This window comes from Castor canadensis, chromosome 17, assembly GCF_047511655.1.
Source record: "Castor canadensis chromosome 17, mCasCan1.hap1v2, whole genome shotgun sequence".
NCBI lineage: Eukaryota > Metazoa > Chordata > Mammalia > Rodentia > Castoridae > Castor > Castor canadensis.
This window is the reverse complement of record NC_133402.1, coordinates 55,746,503-55,766,596: the sequence shown is the minus strand read 5'-3', so window position 1 is coordinate 55,766,596 and position 20,094 is coordinate 55,746,503. Positions and strand designations below refer to the sequence as shown.

The 20,094-nt window shown below is 47.0% G+C and overlaps 1 long non-coding RNA gene across 1 annotated transcript in view; it reads right to left on the bottom strand.

The window, feature by feature from the left end:
- The window catches only part of LOC141418610 (uncharacterized), a 54,732-nt gene that overhangs the window by 23,047 nt on the left and 11,591 nt on the right, over positions 1–20,094 (bottom strand). The window contains exon 2 of the long non-coding RNA XR_012443260.1: positions 1,695–1,792. This is a non-coding gene — a long non-coding RNA (uncharacterized lncRNA). The remainder of the gene's footprint in view (positions 1–1,694; positions 1,793–20,094) is intronic.

Here is a 20,094-nt window from a genome sequence, read left to right as displayed (position 1 = left end):
ATTTATGTTCTTATTGCATCCTTGTAAAACTCTCCACTACCGTCACTAAAGAAGTATTTGTGACAGCTCTTCCTTACAGAGGAATTCATTTAATGAATGCAAAAGGAATGAGGAAATACAGTCACCATTAGAACATTGGATCTCTGAAGGCAAGATCCGCCCATGGATATTAAACCAAGTTTAAGAAACATGGTATTTGCAAGGTCTCAAAACATTCTCCCCCTAAGTTTTATTAATTACCAAAGGGGAAAAATAGCACCTTCAGCGTGCAGAAACTCAGCCACTCCTTAACCAAGCGACCAAAGTTAACATCACCAGTAATAAGACATTGACATCATGGACCCAGGGTCTGAAGCACTTCTGTGGTATCCTTCCCAAAAAGGCAGAGCCTCAACCTAAACTGGAAAAAAATCTCAGACAAACTCAAATTGAGGGACATTGCACAAAATAACTAACCAGTATTTAAAAATCTTATCCAGATGTGGTGGTGCACACCTTTAATCTCAGTTGCTCAGGAGGCAGAGATTGGGAGGATTACAGTTTGAGGTCAGTCTAGGCAAAAAAATTCCTGAGACCCTATCTCATTGAAAACAAGCTGGATGTTGTGGCATATGCTTTTCAATTCCAGCTACTACAGGAAGCTAAAAATAGAAGGATCACAACCTAAGCCTGCCTGGGCAAAAAGGGAGACCCTATCTCCAAAATAACCAGAGCAAAAAAAGGGTTGGAGGTATGGCTCAAGTGGTAAAAGCATCTGCCTAGCAAGTGCAAAGCCCTAAGTTCAAATTCCAGTATTGCCAAAAAAAAAGTCTTACACTCGTGAGAGATGAGGAAAGACTAGATTGAAGAACATGAAGTTGACAAGACAAGCAAAGGCAATATGAAACCCAGAATCAGAACCCAGAACAGAAATGAAAGCAAGTGGTGAAGCAAGTCTGAATGGTATGATTGCTAGTGTTAATTTCTTAATTTTCATAATTGTAAATGTGGGCTGTTCACCTCAGTGAACTGGGTGAAGATTGAATGAGAATTCTGTGTATAAAAATTTTTGCTCAGCTGGGTGCTGATGGTTCATGCCTGTCATCCTAGCTACTCAGGAGGATTGTGGTTGGAAGCCAACCCCTAGGCAAATGGTTCTAGAGACCCTATCTCGATAAAACCCATCACACACACAAAAAAAAGGGCTGGTGGAATGGCTTAAGGTGTAGGCCCTGAGTTCAAACCCCAGTACCACAAAAAAAAAGTTTCCACTCAGATATGGAATCTAGACCTAAAATGATAAATAATAACAGTAGGAATGGGACATGAGCTTAAAAGGGAGTCTCTGTATGGGGGGTATCTGTGAGGGGAGGAGAAAGGAGAGGTGCAGGGATGAACATGATAGAAGTACATTACATATAGCTATGGGCCCAAATGATCTCTATGCATATAGATATATAATAGATATAGCATATAAAGATAGCACAATGAGGCACATTAAATAATGAAACCCCTTATGCTATTTTGAAAAGGAAGGGAAGAGGGGGGGCTAAGGGAGTATAATAGAGGGAAGAATTTGATCAAATTACCTTGTATACATCCATGGACATATCACAGTGAAAACCTTTTGTGCAATTACATACACTAAGACAAATAAAGAATTAAAACATTGAACTTGGAGTTACAAATTAGAGAAACTGAAAAACAAGAATTACCTGCATTTTTTTCCTTTTGTTTTTTTTTTTTTCAGTGCTGGGGTTTGAACGCAGGTCTTCTTACTTGCTAGGCAGGTGCTCTACTGCTCCATTTTTACCTTTGGAAAAAATTATGTCAATATTTGTATAAATGACAAGGCTATAGGAATTTAGAAACGAAATGTTGAGGGTGGCTGTTGCTGGAAGATGAAGTCCTGGGTAATTTTCATTTTCTTATTTTTCACTTTGCTGGATTTTCTAAACTTATTTAAAGCTTCATAAACATCTTTCAGGTGTAGAAAAAAGTACTAGCCCTCCCCCACACCCCATCATTTCAAAGATAGCCCTGAGCACTGCGCCTGGCTGCCTTCTGTGTGCACAGACCTCGTTGAGACTCACTGAAATGACTGACTGTAGCCGGCATCAAGAATTAGACAGATGGAGGCTGGTGGAGTGGTTCAAACAGTAAAGAACGCCTGCCTTGCAAGCATGAGGTCCTGAGTTCAAACCCCAGTGCTGCCAAAAAAAAAAAAGAGTGACAAGAATTAGACAAAAAGCATGAGGCTCTAAGTTTAAACCCCAGTGCTGCCAAAAGAAAAAAGAAAAAGAAAAAGGAAGGAAAAAAAAAAAAGAGTGACAAGAATAAGGTCATTTTGGGCCTTTTAGGCCCAGTCAAGCCACCAGATGCAGTTCTGGGTTCGGTGGCTCACACCTATAATCTCAGCTAGTTGGGAGGCTTAAGTAGGAGGTTCTCTGTCTTAGGTCAGCCCCAGGCAAAATATTTGAGACCCTTCCTGAAATATAAGTGAAGCAAAAAGAGTTGGGGGCATAGCTCAAGTGGTAGAGCACCTGCCTAGCAAGTATGAGGTCCTGAGTTCAAATCCCAATATAGCTAAACAAACAAAAACCTCCAGAAGACTGCAACTACACTATGGCCCCAGGTGTGACTTGCAGCCAATTTCCCTAGCTGGGGCTAACTGCTGATCCACAGAATTGTAAGCAAATAGAACAGTTATTATTTTAAGCAGGTAAATTTTGTGATGGTGGTAGTGTTTTCTTGTTTTGTTTTTAGCAGCTAAGTTTTGAAATGCTGTGTTATACAGTAATAGAAAATGGGTCCAGGGCAGTTCCTATAATTAGTGGGTTGAATTGTCTTGAAAACAAATGTTCAAGTCCTAAAAACTTTTATCTGCGAATGTGGCCTTATTTGGAAATCAGTCTTTGCAGATGTAACCAAGTTCAGATGAAGCCATATTGGATTAGGATGGGCCCTAAATCCAATGACTGATGTCTTTGGGAGACTTGGATATGGAGACATAGCAGAGACCCAGGGAAGAAGGCCTTCTAATGACAGAGGTGGAGGTGGAAGTGACTCAGCCATAAGCCAAGGAGTACCAAGGATTGCCAGGAGTCACCAGAAGCTAAGAAGAGGTGAGGAAGAACTTGCCCCACGGCCTTGACCCCCTTGGCTTGAGAATGCCAGCCTCCGAACTGTGAGGGAATAAGCTGCTATCGTGTTAAGACACTCGGCTTTTGGCCATTTCTTGTGGCATTCCTAGGAAATCAACATGGTCGCTTAGAACTTTTGCTCAGAAAGTACAAACAACTGAACAGAGAAGCTAAGAAGCGGAGGGGAATGAGCCTCCCTCTCAGTAACTCACCCCTGCACCATCTGCAGGCTTCCCCAGGATGAGATCCCTGCTTCTTTTGCCCAGCCCACAGGCCTGGCTCCAGCTCTGTGCACACGCAGGAGCCCAGGCACAGTGCTCAGAGCCATCTGCTCCACGTGGCCTTCCCCTCCTTTCAGGCTCTAGCAGAGCAGCACAGGTATATGCATATGCAGCTCAGAGGACTCAAAGAGATGCGCAAAAGCTGCCAAAAATGCCCAGGATTGGGTTGCTGTGTTCTAGTGATGAAAGCAAGTCACAGGCAAGCCTAAAAGCACCAGACAGAGAAACAGACTTGACCTTGTCATGAGAGAAGCAGCAATCAGGTTACAAAGGGGCACTGCACCTAGTGATGGAAGGAGGTATTGAAGCCATCTTTCCAAATGATCTACCATAGGCCTCAAGTTCTAGATGAACAGATCCAGGCCTTGCCCTAAAAGAAGTCACTGTAGCTGGGCACAGTGACTCATGCTTGTAATACCAGCTACTTGAGAGGTTGAGATCAGGAGGCTCTAGGTTCAAGGCCGGCCCAGGCAAACAGTAAGACCCATCTTAACAAAAAAACTGGGTGTTGTGGTGTACAGCCATCATCCCAGCTATGGCAGGAATCAAAAATGGGAGAATCAAGGTCTAGGCTGGTCTGGGAGAAAAGGTGAGACCCTATCTCCAAAATAACCAGATCAAAAAGGGCTGGAGGTATGGCTCAAGTGGTACAGCACCTGCCTAACAAGTGCAAAGCCCTATGTTCAAACCTGCCAAAAGAAAAGGAAGGAAGGAAGGAAGGAAAGAGAGAGAGAAAAAAAGGGAGGAAAGAAGGAAGGGAAGAGAGGAAGAGAGGGAAGGAAGGGAGGAAGGGAGGGAAGAAGACAGGAGGGAGGGAGGGAGGGAGGAAGGAAGGAAGGAAGGAAGGGAAGAGGGAAGGACGGAAGGAAGGAAGGAAGAGCCAGTGTAGCAGCTGCCCAGGAGTTTGAGTGTGCAGGAGAAAGCCGGGAGTGGCCCTGGTGTGTGGTAGAGATCTAGTGGAAGGGGGAAAGTGAGCTGCCCACTTGTCCTCCAAGTCCCAGATCAAGGGCTTGTTCTTCTCTGTCTGCTTCTGGATCATGACCCCCATGTCCTGGACCCTTATGGCACCAGTCACAGGCTAAAATCACCATTCCTGGAATTTCCTAAAGCAAAGATGGCACAATGTCAAACCCCCAAACAAGCAGCTAGGTTCCATGTGCAGAGGTGACCAAGGCAAGTGTTTTTCCAACAAGAGTTGATACAGCAATGGGTTTGGAGCTAACCCTTGGCAAGAGTCCCCTGTCCCTCTCTCCCTCCCACTCCAAGTAGACACTTGCCCTTTTCCCCAGTGATTGCTCAAGGGAGGTCTGGCTGCCCACACTTCTGTGGGAGAAAAACCCTCAAGGGCATGCATCTAATACCATAGGAGGTGAAATCCTGGCTGCATTATTCACCCAATCACTTTGAGCCTGTTTCTTTATCTGGGGAATGGGACTTTTGTAAGAGCTGGTGCAAATGATTTCCCAACATCGTTGTAAGGACATGTGCAGCTCCTGGCTGGCTCATTCATTCCTGCATTCACTCTTGCAATGCTCAGCTTTGCTTTGTCTGCCCAGAGCACCCTCTGTCTCCTAGAATCCTTATTCCCCCTCCTCCAACCTTTCCCAATGATTGGAACTTCAATCTTCTTTGTTACCCTCCTCACAGTCCTAGGCTGGGCAGCTGACTCAAGTTGGACCGATCAAGTTCTTCCCTGGAATTTTTCCATCATTCTTTTTCTTTTGTTCTTTCTTTTCTTTTACATTGTTTGTTTTGTTTTGTTTTTTGGTACTGGAGTTTGAACTCAGGGCCTACACCTTAAACCATTCCATCAGCCCTTTTTTTGTAATGGTTTTTTTCAAGATAGGGTCTTGAAAACTATTTGCCCCAGCTCTGGCTTTGAACTGAGATCCTCCTGGTCTCTGTCTCCTGAGTAGCTAGGATTACAGGCATGAGCCACTAGCATCCGGCCTGTTTTTCTTGATTTGGTTTGATGTTTTGTTTTTTGTTTTTTTGTTTGTTTGTTATGCAGTGCTAGGAATTTATCCCAGGGCCTCATGCATGGTAGGCAAGCATTCTACCACAGAGTTACATCCCCAGCCCTTTCCCAGGATTTTTCAATGTGAGAATACAAACAAGTGGATTAGCTCCCCTGTGAATCTGGAATCAGAAGGCTCTGGACCCATTGGTGATTATGTCGCTTACCACTGGGAGGAACCAAAGCTAGAGACAAAGATGCAAGTGAATCCTGGGGCTGGGTCAGGACTTGGTTCCAGCTATCTCTGAGGCTCCCACACACCCTCCTCTTTTTGCAGTTATGAGACCTTTCCCAAACAAAATTTCTTTTGCCTAAACTTGTAATGAAAGGAATTCTGACTAAGACAGTTGATTTGTTAAATGTTTACTGAGCAATTCCATCTGCCAAGCCCTGGAGTTACAACAGAGAAGCCCTGAATCCTTTCTTTGGAATGATCATGGTGGCCGAGAAGACAGCAGAGAATGTGAAGGGGCTGCACAGTGTAGCTCAGAGGGGAGGCACACTCTGCTTAGCTTACGAGCATCCTCAAAGGCCTCCAAAGAGGAGGCCCTACCCTGAGCCTTAGGTCTATGAGTGAGTCTCCCTGGAGAGGGAAGGAAAGTGAGAGAGGTCACTTGGGAACCGGACACATTTTAGACAAAGCCTTAATGGCTTGTATAAAGACACAGGATGTGCATGGGCGCAGCTCTGCTGGAGAGCAGAGGCTCACATGGAGAAAGAGGCAGGGTCAGACAGAGGATCTGGTGGACCAGGCTTACGAGCCAGATAGGGATCTGGGTGCAGCAAGGGCTATCTGTACCTTAAGGAGGAAGTGCACCAGGTGAGGCATGGGCTGGCAGCACTGCTTACAGCATGCTAGAGTGGTGGCCCACTTTTCACCTATGTTCCGCACCTGGAGATGGCCAGCAGGTGAGAATAGAGCTCAGTCACATGGAGGCGCTCAGCCCCCCAAGACCTCATACCTGGGCCTGGCTACCACGATGAAGGGCAGGCCAGCCCTCCTGCATGTCCTGGCTTCCCCAGTGGAGCTGGATGCCCTGGCAACAGATGTATCTGCTCATAATCTTTAAGGCAACAAGCAAGCTCTTTGATTCATTTGGAAAGAAGGCAGGGAATTTAGATGAGAGGTCCTCCAGGAAGCCCTCCTCAGCTGCTGAGGTCTCCTTCTAGAGGCAGAAGACTTTCTTTCCTCAAGCCCTTTACAGTCCCTGAGGCCCCGCCTTCAGGTTGGGGGCTTAGTCCACCAAGCAGGGGAAGACAAGAGGACAGTCCCATAATAGAGTCAAAAGAGCAGGTGGTCAGCTCGAGGCAATGGGACTGTCTAGATGGACTACCCAAAGATGTGGTCAGAGATGAATGAACATCAGAGGCCATCAGGAGATGGTGTGAGCAGGGAAAGGGCAGAGGTCAAGCAGCCATAGTCTGTAAAGTCTCATTGCATCTTTCTGGATAGACAGATCCCTGCTTGCTCACCCATCCCCTTGCAATTATTGTACCTTGCAATAATGGACAACAGAATGTTGTGAATTTGCTGATCTGCAATCTGAGAGAGAGGGGAGGGACAGGTTAGGCCAGAAGGTGCCCCACTCCCTCCAGAGTATCCCAGCAGAGGGCAGAGATGTGGGGATGTGATAGTCCTGGGCTAGGAGGAACCCACATGAGAGGCTCAGGACAGAGAGTAAGGGTCCCTGGGCCTGAGCACCCATGGAAGAGCCCAACATGAAAGACCTCAGCTCTGACCTAGCAGTCTCTAGAATGCCCACAATGATACAGGCCTTGCATCTAGGCTTGGTAAAGCCCCCATGAACAGGGTGGCCCGGATTTACACATAGGTAGCTGGGTGAGCTGGCTTCTTGTACATAGAGCATGTGAACCGTACAACAGGTAAGCAGGGAATTGTTAGGCAGGGGCTGCTGCCATAGAGTCCTCTATGACTTGCCAGTGGTGCCTTGGGCTAGCAGGGGAGAAGCAGTGAGAGCTGCAGGGCTTTAGGCAGGTTGGAGCTTCCAGCGTGGATGAGGGTCAGAGCTATTCCCCTCCTAGAACGGCCAGTGCATGCTGGCTAAGCAGCACTTTGCTGGGTACTGGGGTGGCTCTTGAGTACCATGGCCAAGAGCTGAAGCACTTGGGCAGAGGGAAACAGTCAGAAGTGTGGCTGGAAAAGGAGCTGAGAGTATCATGGAGAGCCAGGGAGGTGGAGGCCAGGGTGAAATGGTGTCCTGATAATCTGTAGGACACCAGGGAAGGGCTGTGGCAAAGTCAGGTTGAACTTTTTAGAAGAGTTGTAGACTCACCCTGCCTGCCCACCATTCTCCACTCCCGTAGATGCCCTGCTTTAGAAGCCCATTAGCTTCCCAAGATACTGGGTGTGACCTTCAGGCCTTCCCTACCCTGCCTGGCCCTCCCAGCTCTGGCTTCTTGTTGGGCTGTTATGGCCAAGCTAGAAGGCTCCAGGGCCATATTTTGGGCCCTTGTCTCCCTTGTACCTGCATCAGTGCTTTTGCCTACCTTCACATCAAGGCCTAAGGAGAGTGCTCACCCTGGGCTTGGTTCCTCATCAGCTATGCAAGGCTCCCATCACCTGTCAGGCAGTCTGGGCTGGGCTGGGCTTCTGAGCTGTGCCCTGCCCCAACCTCGCCACTACCTAGCTCAGCATCTACCAGTGATGCCCAGGTTCTCAAGACCCGCCTAAACAAGAGTTACACCACCACCCTTCTGCACAGCACCAGCTGGTGGAATGCAAAATGATACACAGGGCAGGAGGGTGGGATGCCCCAGCCCTTTTCCCCTTGTGTAGACACCCTGTTTCCTAGGCCAAGGCCAAGCCAGTCTATGGCATTTCTCCTGTGCTTCTAAGAGGAAGGCTTTTAAGATGTGATGACTTATGGACAGGAGATCAATGGCTTTCAGCAACAGAAGGATAACACCATCTACAGCTTCCTAGAAGAGAGGGGAAAAGGGTAATGGTATAAACAGGTCTAGAGCAAGAAGAAGAAACAGGCAATCACAGGCCCAAGCATTCCTTCCAGCATCTCCTCTAATATTGTACAGGACGCTGAGGTTCTACAGAAACCAAGGGTTTGGAGGAAGCTTGAAATTGCATAGTGTAAGTGTGGCCTGTGGGCCAAGTTGACCAGGTAAAGAAGGCTTTCAAGGATAGGATAAGCCAGCATGAGGCCAGGGAGAGCAAGGCACAGGGAGGGCCAGGCAGAAATTCTATATGGCTAGAGAGTAGAAGGCCTGGAGAAAGGGCAGCCAGGACAGGTGGGTCCCAAGAAATGTCTGCTACCTAGGGGAAACTGTTTGGTCAAATGGTCATTGTATATGAGGGGTTATGGCTCCCATTGGAGCCCCTGGTCATGTTTCCTGGATAATGCCCTCTGAGTGCTCACTTCTACTTCTGTCCCATGAGCCCTGGGCCACAATTGCACCTTTAGAACCACAGGAGTGTGCTATGTGAGAAATTCTGTCCTCCTGAGACAGAAATGCCACACCTATACCTTACTTTCTTGACCACATAAGGAACTTATTTTGCAAACAGACATCTGAGGTTCAGAGTGACCAAAGAATTTGAAGTCACATAACACATCAGACACAGAGGAGGTTCAAGCCTGTCCAATGCCTAAACTCTGGACAATCTTATAGTCATCATGCATATGTCACACACAAATCCCCTAATCATGTAAACTTGGAAAGTGCTAGTTTTGATGAACTTAAGCACTTCCCTACAGGCCTTGTGAGAGTCTTCAAGGTGCTAATGGGAAGAAGTATGTATAGTATGCCTCCCTCCAGTGCACATCCCCTGATGTCTTGATCACTTGTGATGACATGTCTGGTCTGAGAAGGGACACTCCCAGATGAAAGAGTCATCTGGGCACCAAGAGCACCAGTGTGTTTGGCAGGGGGCTTCCAGGAAGCGGTGGCATTTTTATCAGCAAATGTAGGTGGGCAAAAAGAAAAGAGCAAAAAGAAAGGTCCAGTGGAATTACAGGGGCCACAGGGACAAAAGCCAGGGAGAAGCAAGGAGAGGAGTTGCCATTAGAGAGAGCAAGGGATCTAGACTTGGGTCTGCAGGCATCAGACTCATAGGAAGTGCTTGAGATGGATGCAGTGGGCCAGCTCTGACCCTGCTTCAGCCTCCCCACTGTAGTCTCCTAAGCCTGGTGTCTCTGTCACCATTGCTCCCTCTGGGCCCTCGTGCTGCCCTAGCTGAGAACATTCCAGTTCCTGTGCTACAGACTCCTCAGCTGAGCCATCTGCACGCACATTTCTCTGCTCCCCGGGGACTGTGCCAGTGCATCTGAAGAAGGGTGGTGGCTCTGGGGCCCCAAGCCATGGCTAGACATAGGAAAACACAGGCAGATGACTCTCCTACTCCAAGAAACACAGGTGGCACCCTGTCCTGGGCCCAGTCTACTCCCCACCCCAGCCTTCTTGGAGCCCAGCCCTGGTCTCTGGGAAGGGGACAATCTATCAGGCCAGGGATGGGCCCCCAGACACCTCTGACCACATGCTGGACACATTTCACTCCCGATAAGCAGGTGCCAAAAACTACATGGGAAGAGGGGACTGACAGAGGGCACCAGACAGCAATGATCCCACTCTTGGGACGGATGAAGGATTCAGATAGCTGAGCTAAACCTCAGCTCTTTGAGCAGGTTTAGGACAGGACTGGCTTCTTGGGGACTCTTATTGACACATCCTTTCTTTGAAGAATTTGTCCTTTGATATGCTGGTCCTGTGGCCTCAGAGAGGTGGCTTTTTCCAGCTCTGCTGAGATCTTGTGGATGGAATTGCCTGGCCAGCTCATGACAGCCTCAAGTACTACACTGCAGGGCCACCAGGCTCTCTTTCTGCACAAGCCCCTCCCTCTCCAAATACCTGACATGCTCCAACCCTCCTGGGAATTCTCTCCCCTTTGGCTGAAAGGAAGAGTCGGGCCTCTGCCCCTGGAGAATCTGCAATCTGAATGCCTGCTAGCATGTGAAGTATTTTAACAATTGTTCTCAAATCCCATTATCTCAGCCTTCTGAACCGCTCAGTGGCTCTTGCTGACTGAATACGTGACTGGCCACCAACTGTCTCCTACTGCTTCCCTCCAGGGAATGCCAGGAACAGTGCCCCAGGCTGCAGGTCACACATCACAGCACATTCTCCTCTCCTCTCCTCTCTCTCCTCTCTCTCCTTTCCTCTCCTCCCCTCTCTTTCTCTCCCCTCCTAGAGAGAAATCTCTGGCAATCTACAAAGCACAATGATGAAAAAAAGTCTTGACTGCACGGGATCATTGTATTTCTTTTGTATTTTAGAGACAAGGTCTCACTAGGTAGCCCAGACCATGTTCAGACTCACCGTTTTCTTACTTCAATCTCTCCAGTGCTGGGATTACAGGCATGCCCCACCAAGCCCAAATCTACACGGGATAATTGTAAACACTGACTGACGTTTCAAAGAAAAACAAAAGTAAAATGACCAAGTTGATGAGATGGGAGGAGTTCAGAGTTAATTTTACTCATTCTCTCAAACCAGCACTTACCACAAGAGTAATTTTACACTTATCTGTGTTATTACCTGCCCAATTCATTCAACAAATATTTACTGAACACCCACTACAGCCGGGCACTATTTGATATGCTTGGGTTACATGTGGGAACAGAGCAAAACCCCTCCCTTCCTGAGGGCTTGCATTCCATGGGAGGGACCATCTCTACAAGGAAATGACAGAAAATGTTAGAAGGTGGTAAGTGCTAGGGAAAACAGAAGAGGAGGGCAAAGGGCAACTGGGGGGTAGGGGTTGGTTGTAGCAGTCAACTGAGCCAGCAAGGGGGTGGGGGACATTCCAAAAGAAGCACCTAGAGTGAAGGCAGGCAGGAGCTAGCTCACTGTAAGGACTTTGGATTTTATGAGAATGGAATGAGGAGCGTTGGGGGAAGGGAAGGGAGTAACATGGCTGTCCTGTGAGAGCCTCAGGAAGGCACCATCAGTCTACAGCTCCATGACTACCACACGCAGCCTGCCAAGGGCTCAAAATTTCCAGTGTAACGAATGAATGAACGCAGGTGGGAGATTCTACCCACACCGTCTAGAGAGAGGGGATGCAGGTCCTCCGGGTACATCTGGACAAAAAAAGTACTTCTGATCTGGGAAGCTTTGCAAAGACCCATCTCTCACCAAAATCCTGATTCTTAGGTCAGATGGGGGGGTGGGTCCCTCAGAGGACCAATGCCTAGGACTTACGACAAGTGATTATTTTATTTTTTGGCAATATTGAGGTTTGAACTCAGGGCCTTGTACTTGCTAAGCAAGCACTCTACCACTTAAGACAAGGCCTTTTTGCTTTTAGTTTATTTTTTCAGGTAGGGTCTTGCTTTTTGTCAGGGGTGGGCACACCTGGCTTGTTTTTTCAAACAGGATCTTGCTAATGTTTTGCCTATGCTGGCTTCAAACCAAGATCCTCCTATCTCTGCCTCCTGTGTAGCTGGGATTACAGATGTGTGCCACCATGGCCAGTTCACCAGTGTGTGATTCTTAGGCACACCTGGTCTTGGTGAGAAACATCAATCTAGACATTCTCAGATACTTCTAAATACTAAGTACCTGGCATCTGATCCAGCCCCAGGGCACACATTTATAAGTGAATGAACAAATGTTTGTTGACTGAATTCATAGATGTATAAATGCATGAGTAGAACTAATTGATTGCTTTTTTTCCATTTTCAACTCAAATATTTAGAATTATATAAACAAATGCCTTTCCAGAGAAAAGCCTCAAGCTGTTGTTATCTCCTGTCCTCCTTACCCCTGCCCCCAAGCTCTGCCATGACCTCTCTTCTATTTTATTGACTTTGACCTGATCTGCCCTAACTGAGGGGGGAGCACAGGGATTTCAGGAATTCTGAGAGCATACGTTTTGTGTAACCCTAAGTGTTTCTGCAGAGCTCAGAGCCAGAAGACCTCTCCCCAAATGAGGGGATTACTAAGAAATGAGGCTCTGATAGACAGCCCAGTGCCCCCAAAGAAAAAAGGTCCAGGAACCTGGGAGCAGAGGCGCTGGGCTGTCAGGGGTGGAGGGAGTCAGGCAGTCCACTTCCTTTTCCTCCTAGGAGGGGCCCACCCCACATTCCAGGGGCAGGGACCAAATGCTGCCTGCAGGAAATGCTGGGACTGTAAGGACCCAGGTCTGTCCTGCCCACCCCTTCCTGTCTCACTTAGCCCCCTCCTGCCCAGCTGGTCCACTCCAGAGCCCTGGGCTCCAGCTCAAGGCCTCTGAGTCTCATGAATTCCTGGCCTCTTGCTTACAGGTGCTGGCTGCCTGAGATTTTTTGCCTATAAACACTAAAGAGCCCCTGATTATCTTGACATTCTTGGAATAAGCATGACTCCCCCCCTCCCTTCCCAGAATTCAGTAAAGGCCAGAGATTCCACAAGGCATCTGACTCAACACTATTTTCTCCTTCCTCTTGCCTTTCCACCCTCATGACTATTAAAAGACAGCCCAGAATCTGGGGCCTGAGGCTGCTGCCACATCTGGGTAGGGGTCAAAAGGAGTCCCCTGACCCTACTGAAACTAGGGGCTCCCTGATACACCCCATTGAGGGGCAGCTCTGTACTGCAGGAGAGTGGCAAGTGGGTAGTTCAGGGGCTTGCACAGAAGTCAGGCAGCCTGTTTCCTATCTAAAATAGGTATGTGATGTATGCTATAATCCCAGCTACCTGGGAGGCAGAGATTGGGAGGATCATGGTTTGAGGCCAGCCCAGGCAAAAAGTAGCAAGACCCGTATCTCAAAAAATAAGCTGGGACCTGGGGGTGTGGTTCAAGTGCTAGAGCACATGCCTAGCAAGTGTGAGGTCCTGAGTTCAAAACTTCAGTACCACCAAAAAATACTTTTTAAAAAATTGAATTGGTGTGTTGATGGTTTCTTTTGGGGAGCTGTGAGGATTGAATGAATAACGCAGAAAGCACTGTGTAAATAATAACTATAATTATTGTATTTCCCTTAGTATTGAGCATTTGTCATAGACGCAGTACTATACAGGGTTCCAAGATCCTAGAGCAAATACGGCATGTTCCAGGCAAGGAGACAGACAAGGAAACAGGCTCTGGGCTGTGTGTGACTGAATATACAATTCAATTAAATGTGCGATTCAAGATAGAGGGAAAGAGATCAAGACAATGCCACAGAAGAAAGAGACTCCTGTAAAGATTTTGGAGGTTGAGTTCTTTAAAGAGACAAGGGAGAAAGGACATCCCAGGTAGAAGAGACAGCACAAGCCAAGACTCCGAGGCCCAGCCAGCAAGCTTGCTTTGGGAAACCCAGGGTGTAGGGATCTCAGATGGAAAGGCAACAAGGGCACAGATGATGACAGTCCAACCTCAGAGTCTTCAGTCATTCCCCTGCCTCCTGTTGATGTTCGATATGTCTGATGACAATTCCTTGGGACCATTTCTGGTTATGCCAGCACCTCTAACTGTTCGTGTCATTTCTGTAGCACTATTATATAAACAAAACGCTACACTCTTGAAAAGTCTTATGTCCATTCGCCTTACCAACTGCCTAACCGGTGGCACCTGACTCAGCACTTGATCAGGCCCTTGATAAAAGGCCCTTGATAAAAGGACCTGATCGGGCGAGGCGCTTAGGCAGATGTTGGCCAAAGGATAGAAAACTCCAGTTGGACAGGAGGAATAAGTTCAAGAGATCAATTCTACAAAACAGTGACTAGGATTAGTCGTAAGGTATTGCAATACGTGAACATTGGTGAGAGTAGAGTTTAAGGGTTCTTGCCACAAAATTGTTACAAGTATGTGAGGTAATGCATATGGCAATTGGCTCAGCTTAGCCACACTGCACATATTCCCAAGTAGGTTACACACCAGAAACAGATACGATGTTTTAGTAAAAACACTGTACATATTTTATATCAGAATTGATTAGAAAAAACTACAAGTGTCTAAAAATATATATTTCAAAGATAGCAACCATGTTGTATAACTTCAGAATGTAAGCAAAGTCAATCTTATTTATCATTTTAACAGTTTAAAACTTGAGGGGGGTGGCGATTCTATTTTTTTGTTAGTATATATTAGTTGTGCAGGGGGTTCACTGTGACATTTCCATATGTGCTTACATCTTAATTAGATTCACCCCCTCATCATTCTGCCTCATCCCCCTACTCACTTCTCAGAACAATTTCAACAAGTTTCAGATTTCTATTTTAATCCACGAATATAAAATACAGCTACCGTATTTGCCTTCCTTCACCCTCCCCATTTACCAACGCCCCCTCCCACTGCTACCTACCTCCAGACAGGACCTGTTTTATCTTCCCATCCTTCATTTTTTTAAAGTGTATATTGACTGTTCAAGGGGGTTTCACCTTGGTATTTCCAACACGTATATATTGTGCTTTGATGAAATCCCCCCGTTACTTACTTTTTCTCTACCACCCTTCTGCCCTATTATTCATTGTGTACATTGTGTTATACTATTTTCAAACACGGATGCATTGTGTGTCAGTATTACTCACTCTTTCTCTTTCCCTCTCTCATTGCCTGTAATCTCCTTAGACAGACCCACTAATATAATCATGTTTTCTCTGTGTGTATAAAATATGTATATTTATGTGTACATTTATCTTATAGTTTCCACTATCTCTAGTTTCCACATATGAGGAAAGACATGCAACCCTCGTCTTTCTGAGTCTGGCTTACTTTGCTTAATATGATGTTCTCCAGTTCCAGCCATTTCTGTATGAACAACATAATTTCATTTTTCTTATGGCTGAATAATACTCCATTGAATACACACAATTTTATATGTCAATTTAAAAATGAAAATTGGTCCAGGCGTGGTGGCTCCTGTCTATAATCCCAGCTATGCAGGAGGCAGAGATAGGAGAATCACTATCTGAGGCCAGCTGTAGGCAAAAGCAGGAGATCCTAGCTGAAAAATAACTTGAGCAAAAAGGGCTGGGAGCATGGGTCAAGTGGTAGAAGCCCTGAGTTCAGACTTCAATACCACCACCACCACCACCAAAAAAAAAAAAAAAAAAAAGACCTGAGCCCAGGCCACAGCAGGGCCAGGAGCTCTCAGTGTGTGATGTTGGCCAGGCTGCAACTACTAAGGCCTTTGTGACTTTGTTGGGGGCCACTGCTGCTGCTATCCAAGCAAGGACAAGTGGAGCCTGCCCTGCCTATGTGCTCTGGCCTTGAGCCCTCAGTGGCCCTCCTTCCAAAACATCTGGGCTCCCAGCTCTGCTTGGAGTCCAAGCAGGCAGATGCACCTCCTCTAGATCAAAAGAGCTTTGAGCAGACTCCAGGGTGGCTCAGTGTGGAATCCTTTGTGGGTAACTGGAGTGTGGCCCATTAGTAAAAATACACAGGAGGATGAAGGGAGAGGAGGAAGAAAGGAGGAAACTCACTGTCTGATTTATGGTCTCAAGAATCTTGTAAAGCAGGAATGGCTATACCCATTGTACAGATGAGGAACTGGCCTCATGAAGCTACCTGTCAAAGTCATTACTATGAAGAAAGAGAACTAAGCTACTTTCCAGATCTGTCTGACTTTAAAGCAGCTGCTTTCTGTCAAAAGAATAAGAGTCCTAATCAAACCACTATAGAACAGCAACTATTTATTTTTATTTAATTGTGGTTCTGGGGATACAACCCAGGGCCTTGTGCACACTAAGCAAGCAGTGTACCACTAAGCTACATCCCCACACCAACCATTATGTTTTATTCATTTATTTATTTGAATTCAGGGCCGAGCACTTGCTCTGCCATTTGAGTCATGCCCCCAGACCACAAAAATTATTTCTAAAAATCCCTTTCTAGTCTTCTTCTGTTCAGTTACCAAAAAAATGTGTATCTTCTTTTTGTTAGCTTAACATCGGTATTGTTAAAGTCTTCATAATAATCACTTTTACATAATATTCCACCCGATTGTGACTCACTCAGTCATCACTGAGCATTTAGGTGGTTTTATTGTCTCAGGATTGTAAATCCTCTCCACCTCCAGCCTTCTCAGACCTGAGCCAAGGCTCCCACCTGTCCTGGGCTGGAAGATTATATAGGTCACTGGGACCTTAATCAGGCCTGCTACAGTAGAAGGATTCTAGAGTCCCCCGAAAAGCTAGAGCTACATAGAAAGGCACATACTTTGCCTGCCCCTGTCCCTTTCTCTGGCATGGACTCCCTCTGCCACTGTCCCCACCCACTCAGGCCAGAAAATTGGAGATGACTCAACAGCTGATTGAGGGTGAAAGCAGCCCCATGCCCACCCCAAAGTGCACTCAAATGGCCCCAAGGGCTGGCCAGCAATGGTTCCAGCACAGGGAATGCCTTGAAAAGCCCCTTCTAGAGAGTTCCCTGCCTTCTGTCCCCTTGGGGAACATGACTCCATCCCAAGCTGACTCCCCAACAGTTCCAAAATGGACGCTGGGCGCAGAAATATTGCCAGCAGGCAAGCAGACAGACACAACTGCCTAAGGTGACGGGCGGAGATCACATTTTCGGGATGTTTCTCTGCTTTATGTGTTTGCAAAGCAGATATTTGGGGAGGTTGGGCGCAGAATTGCTTCATGGCTGCCAGCCCCATGGGAAATGGCTCACATTCTTAGCATAGCTGGAGAGCTGTGAAGCAGGGTCAGGACCGCTTGGAGGCCCCTTGGGGCTGAGGAAGATGAGCCACCATCTCGGCATCTCTCCTTGGACGGTTCCGGGATGGGACACACTGGACATTCTTTCCAAGAAGGGAGGGCAGTGGGAAGTCTCTAGAGGGGCTATTTGTAAGAACCATCAAATGACATCAAATGCAAGCTAAGGTCCTATTATCCAGGTCCCTGCCCAGTGAAGCCCGACCTGTGCCAGGAGAAATGGGCGTTGGGAGTGCTCACCAAGGATTAATGACAGCAGCTTACTCTATCTGGTGAGACTTCGATCTCTTCTGGGTGCATTGTTGTTTGCATTTTTTTTTTCCTTTTAAATAAAGAATGTGTATTATTTTAAATCAAAATCAATAGTTCTTTTAAAAATAAATAGCCAAATAAACTGACCCAGAGTCCAGGTGTAGCTATCTTTCTTGTCAGAAAATAAGAATGTCAACTCCATCCTCTTTCCTGAAGCTGATTCAATGACCTGCTGCCCTGCTGAAGAGAAGGGTGGAGTCAAACCTGTGACTGGTGCACGTTCTCCATCAGCCACCCTGGCTGGATGCCAAAAGCTACACCTATCAAATTCTCTGAAGTGAAATAACAGCATTCCTGAAGCCACTCAGGACACAGGGCCTCTAAAGGCAAGTTGGACTTTATTCAGGCCCTGCTCAATGCCAGGAAACATGGGGAGTGAAAATCCCTTTCTGGCATGGCTCTCAGGCCAGCACATAGGTCCCCTACCCAGCTGGTATGGGTAGCTGTGCCTCCAGGAAGCTCAGCCTGAGGCCTGCTGGTAATGGTCACAGTTGGGCAACAGAGGCCTCATCCACTGCTTCTTTCAAGCTTCTGGAGAGTTTCAGAAGAGAGATACTGATGTTGGAGGGAAAGCAAAGCAGCTGGCAGCCCAGTGTCTAAATGTTAACCGGGAGAGAGAAATGTTCACGGGAACCTGAGGCCAGGTATGTGAGTGGGATAAGGCCCCTCCCTGGGGTGACTGTGGCTCAGGAGGAGGAATGAGAGATATGTGAGGCATCAGAGCCCAGCAGATGTGTAGGCCAGAGGGCCTGTCAAGGAGCTCCTCAGCCCCAGCTGCATGTTGTCAGCTATGACCTGGAGGGTTTTTGAAAAAATCCCAGTTCCCATTGCACCCCAGTCCAACTCTTTGAGGGTGGGACCAGGGTTTTATATTTCTATAAACTTTCCACATAATTACAATATTCAGCTAGGCTTGAGAACCAGCACTTTGAAGAGATTATCTGATGGACCCCAGGTCATCAAACAAAATGCCAGGTCCTCCCAAATGATTCATCAAGCCACCTTCTCTGTGGGGGATCCCCACTTTTCCAGTCTCTCCAGCTGATGGAAGCCTTCCCTGGCTGTCCCAGCCTCAGTGAGCACCTTCCTCCCAGGTCTCCTGTCACTTAGGGCTAATTACCATGAACAGTCATCAGCTGGCAGGTATTTGCCTGTCAAAAGGGGCAATTGCTCCTATGAGAACAGGAACTACAGTATTCTTCTTGCTTTCTTATAACTTGCTGACATATCTCAGCCCACCATACATTGCTCACAAGATATACTCAGTGTTTTCTGGCTGATTTCCATCCTTGCACATTTCATCTTTTCAAGCCATCTTGATGAGAGAGTTGAAAGAATACCTGATACAAATGAGTGGTTTTGTTGTTGACTGGTACGTATGGGGACAGGCAGTGGGTGGCTACAAGAAGAATGACCAAGAAATGCCTCTTAGGCTGTTTCCAGGGGATGTGTGCATAACCTATACAACCCAACCCTTGTGTGATCCAGACTATTCTGAATGTCTTCAAAGACATGGCAAGATGCACAGGTGTTGGGCGACGAGTGGTGTCTTCTATTAAAAGCACTTCAGAATTATTGCAGTGACTTGAGGAAACAGGAATGTGGCACGCCAATCACATATATTTATAGCTACCCTCCTTCCTCTTCCAAAAAGTGTACCTGAGGAGCTGATACATCGACTAGGCCTTGAAAGTTGGAGAGAAGTGGGATGTTCCAGCCAGGAAGACCAGCTGTGATAGAGGCAGGACTCAAAAAGCCATGTGGTTCTCAGAATACAAGTGGCCCTGGGAGTGTGGTGTGTAGGGGGAAAGGATGGGCTGGTTAGAAAGAGACTAAAACAGGGGAACCAAAGCCTGTACAGGAAGGGCCTTGAAACACACGCTAAGGAGGTTGATTCCAGGTTTTGCCAGCCAAAGCCTAAGACAGAAGTGAAGTGATGGCATCACTCTGTGTTATGCAAAGGATAGAAGACCAGTCAGTACACTACGGCAGGACCTGGGAGAAATGGCTGCGAGATGACAGCTTTGACCATCAGGTCCCCCAAGTCGGGCAGCTGAAAAGCATGTTTCTGAGCCCCATGCTATATGGGGTATGGTCTTAAGCCTGGGGCTGGCATTGAAGGTACACACATGTCACCCAAGACATGTATTCAGATGTCCCAGTCACCCAGCTCCATACTCTTGAACCTTTGAGCTGACATCAGAATCTGTTCCCAAGTGCCAGTGGGCCACTCTCAGCTGCACACACTTCATGTCCAAGCAAAGGACACCTAGAGCAACCACCAGGTAGAAAACAAGCAAGAGAATCTTGAGATTCAGACAAAACAAAATAATATTCTTGCCAAAAGACTTTAGGAGTTTGAGCTGTTTGAATTTTCCAGTAAGCTGATGTTGAGATGGAGTTAGAAATTGGTTTATGGTGGGGAGGGCTAAGACCTGTGAATGAGACAGGATAAAAACAGAATTGGAGCCTTTGGGCTTTATGGACCTGACAGACTCCTGGGAATTCAAAGATCTTCCTTAGAGGACTTCTGTGGTGGACAGAAATATGGAACTTTCTGGGCTCTTGTCCCATCGTCTTGGTTAGTTATTGGTCAGGGCCACCCTGAAAAGAGCATAAGCCAAAAGTGAACCCTTAGGAGCCAATGGCGAGAGGCTACCAGCTGACCACAGCCTTGCAGTGGGAATAAAGCAAAAATAGAATGTATGTA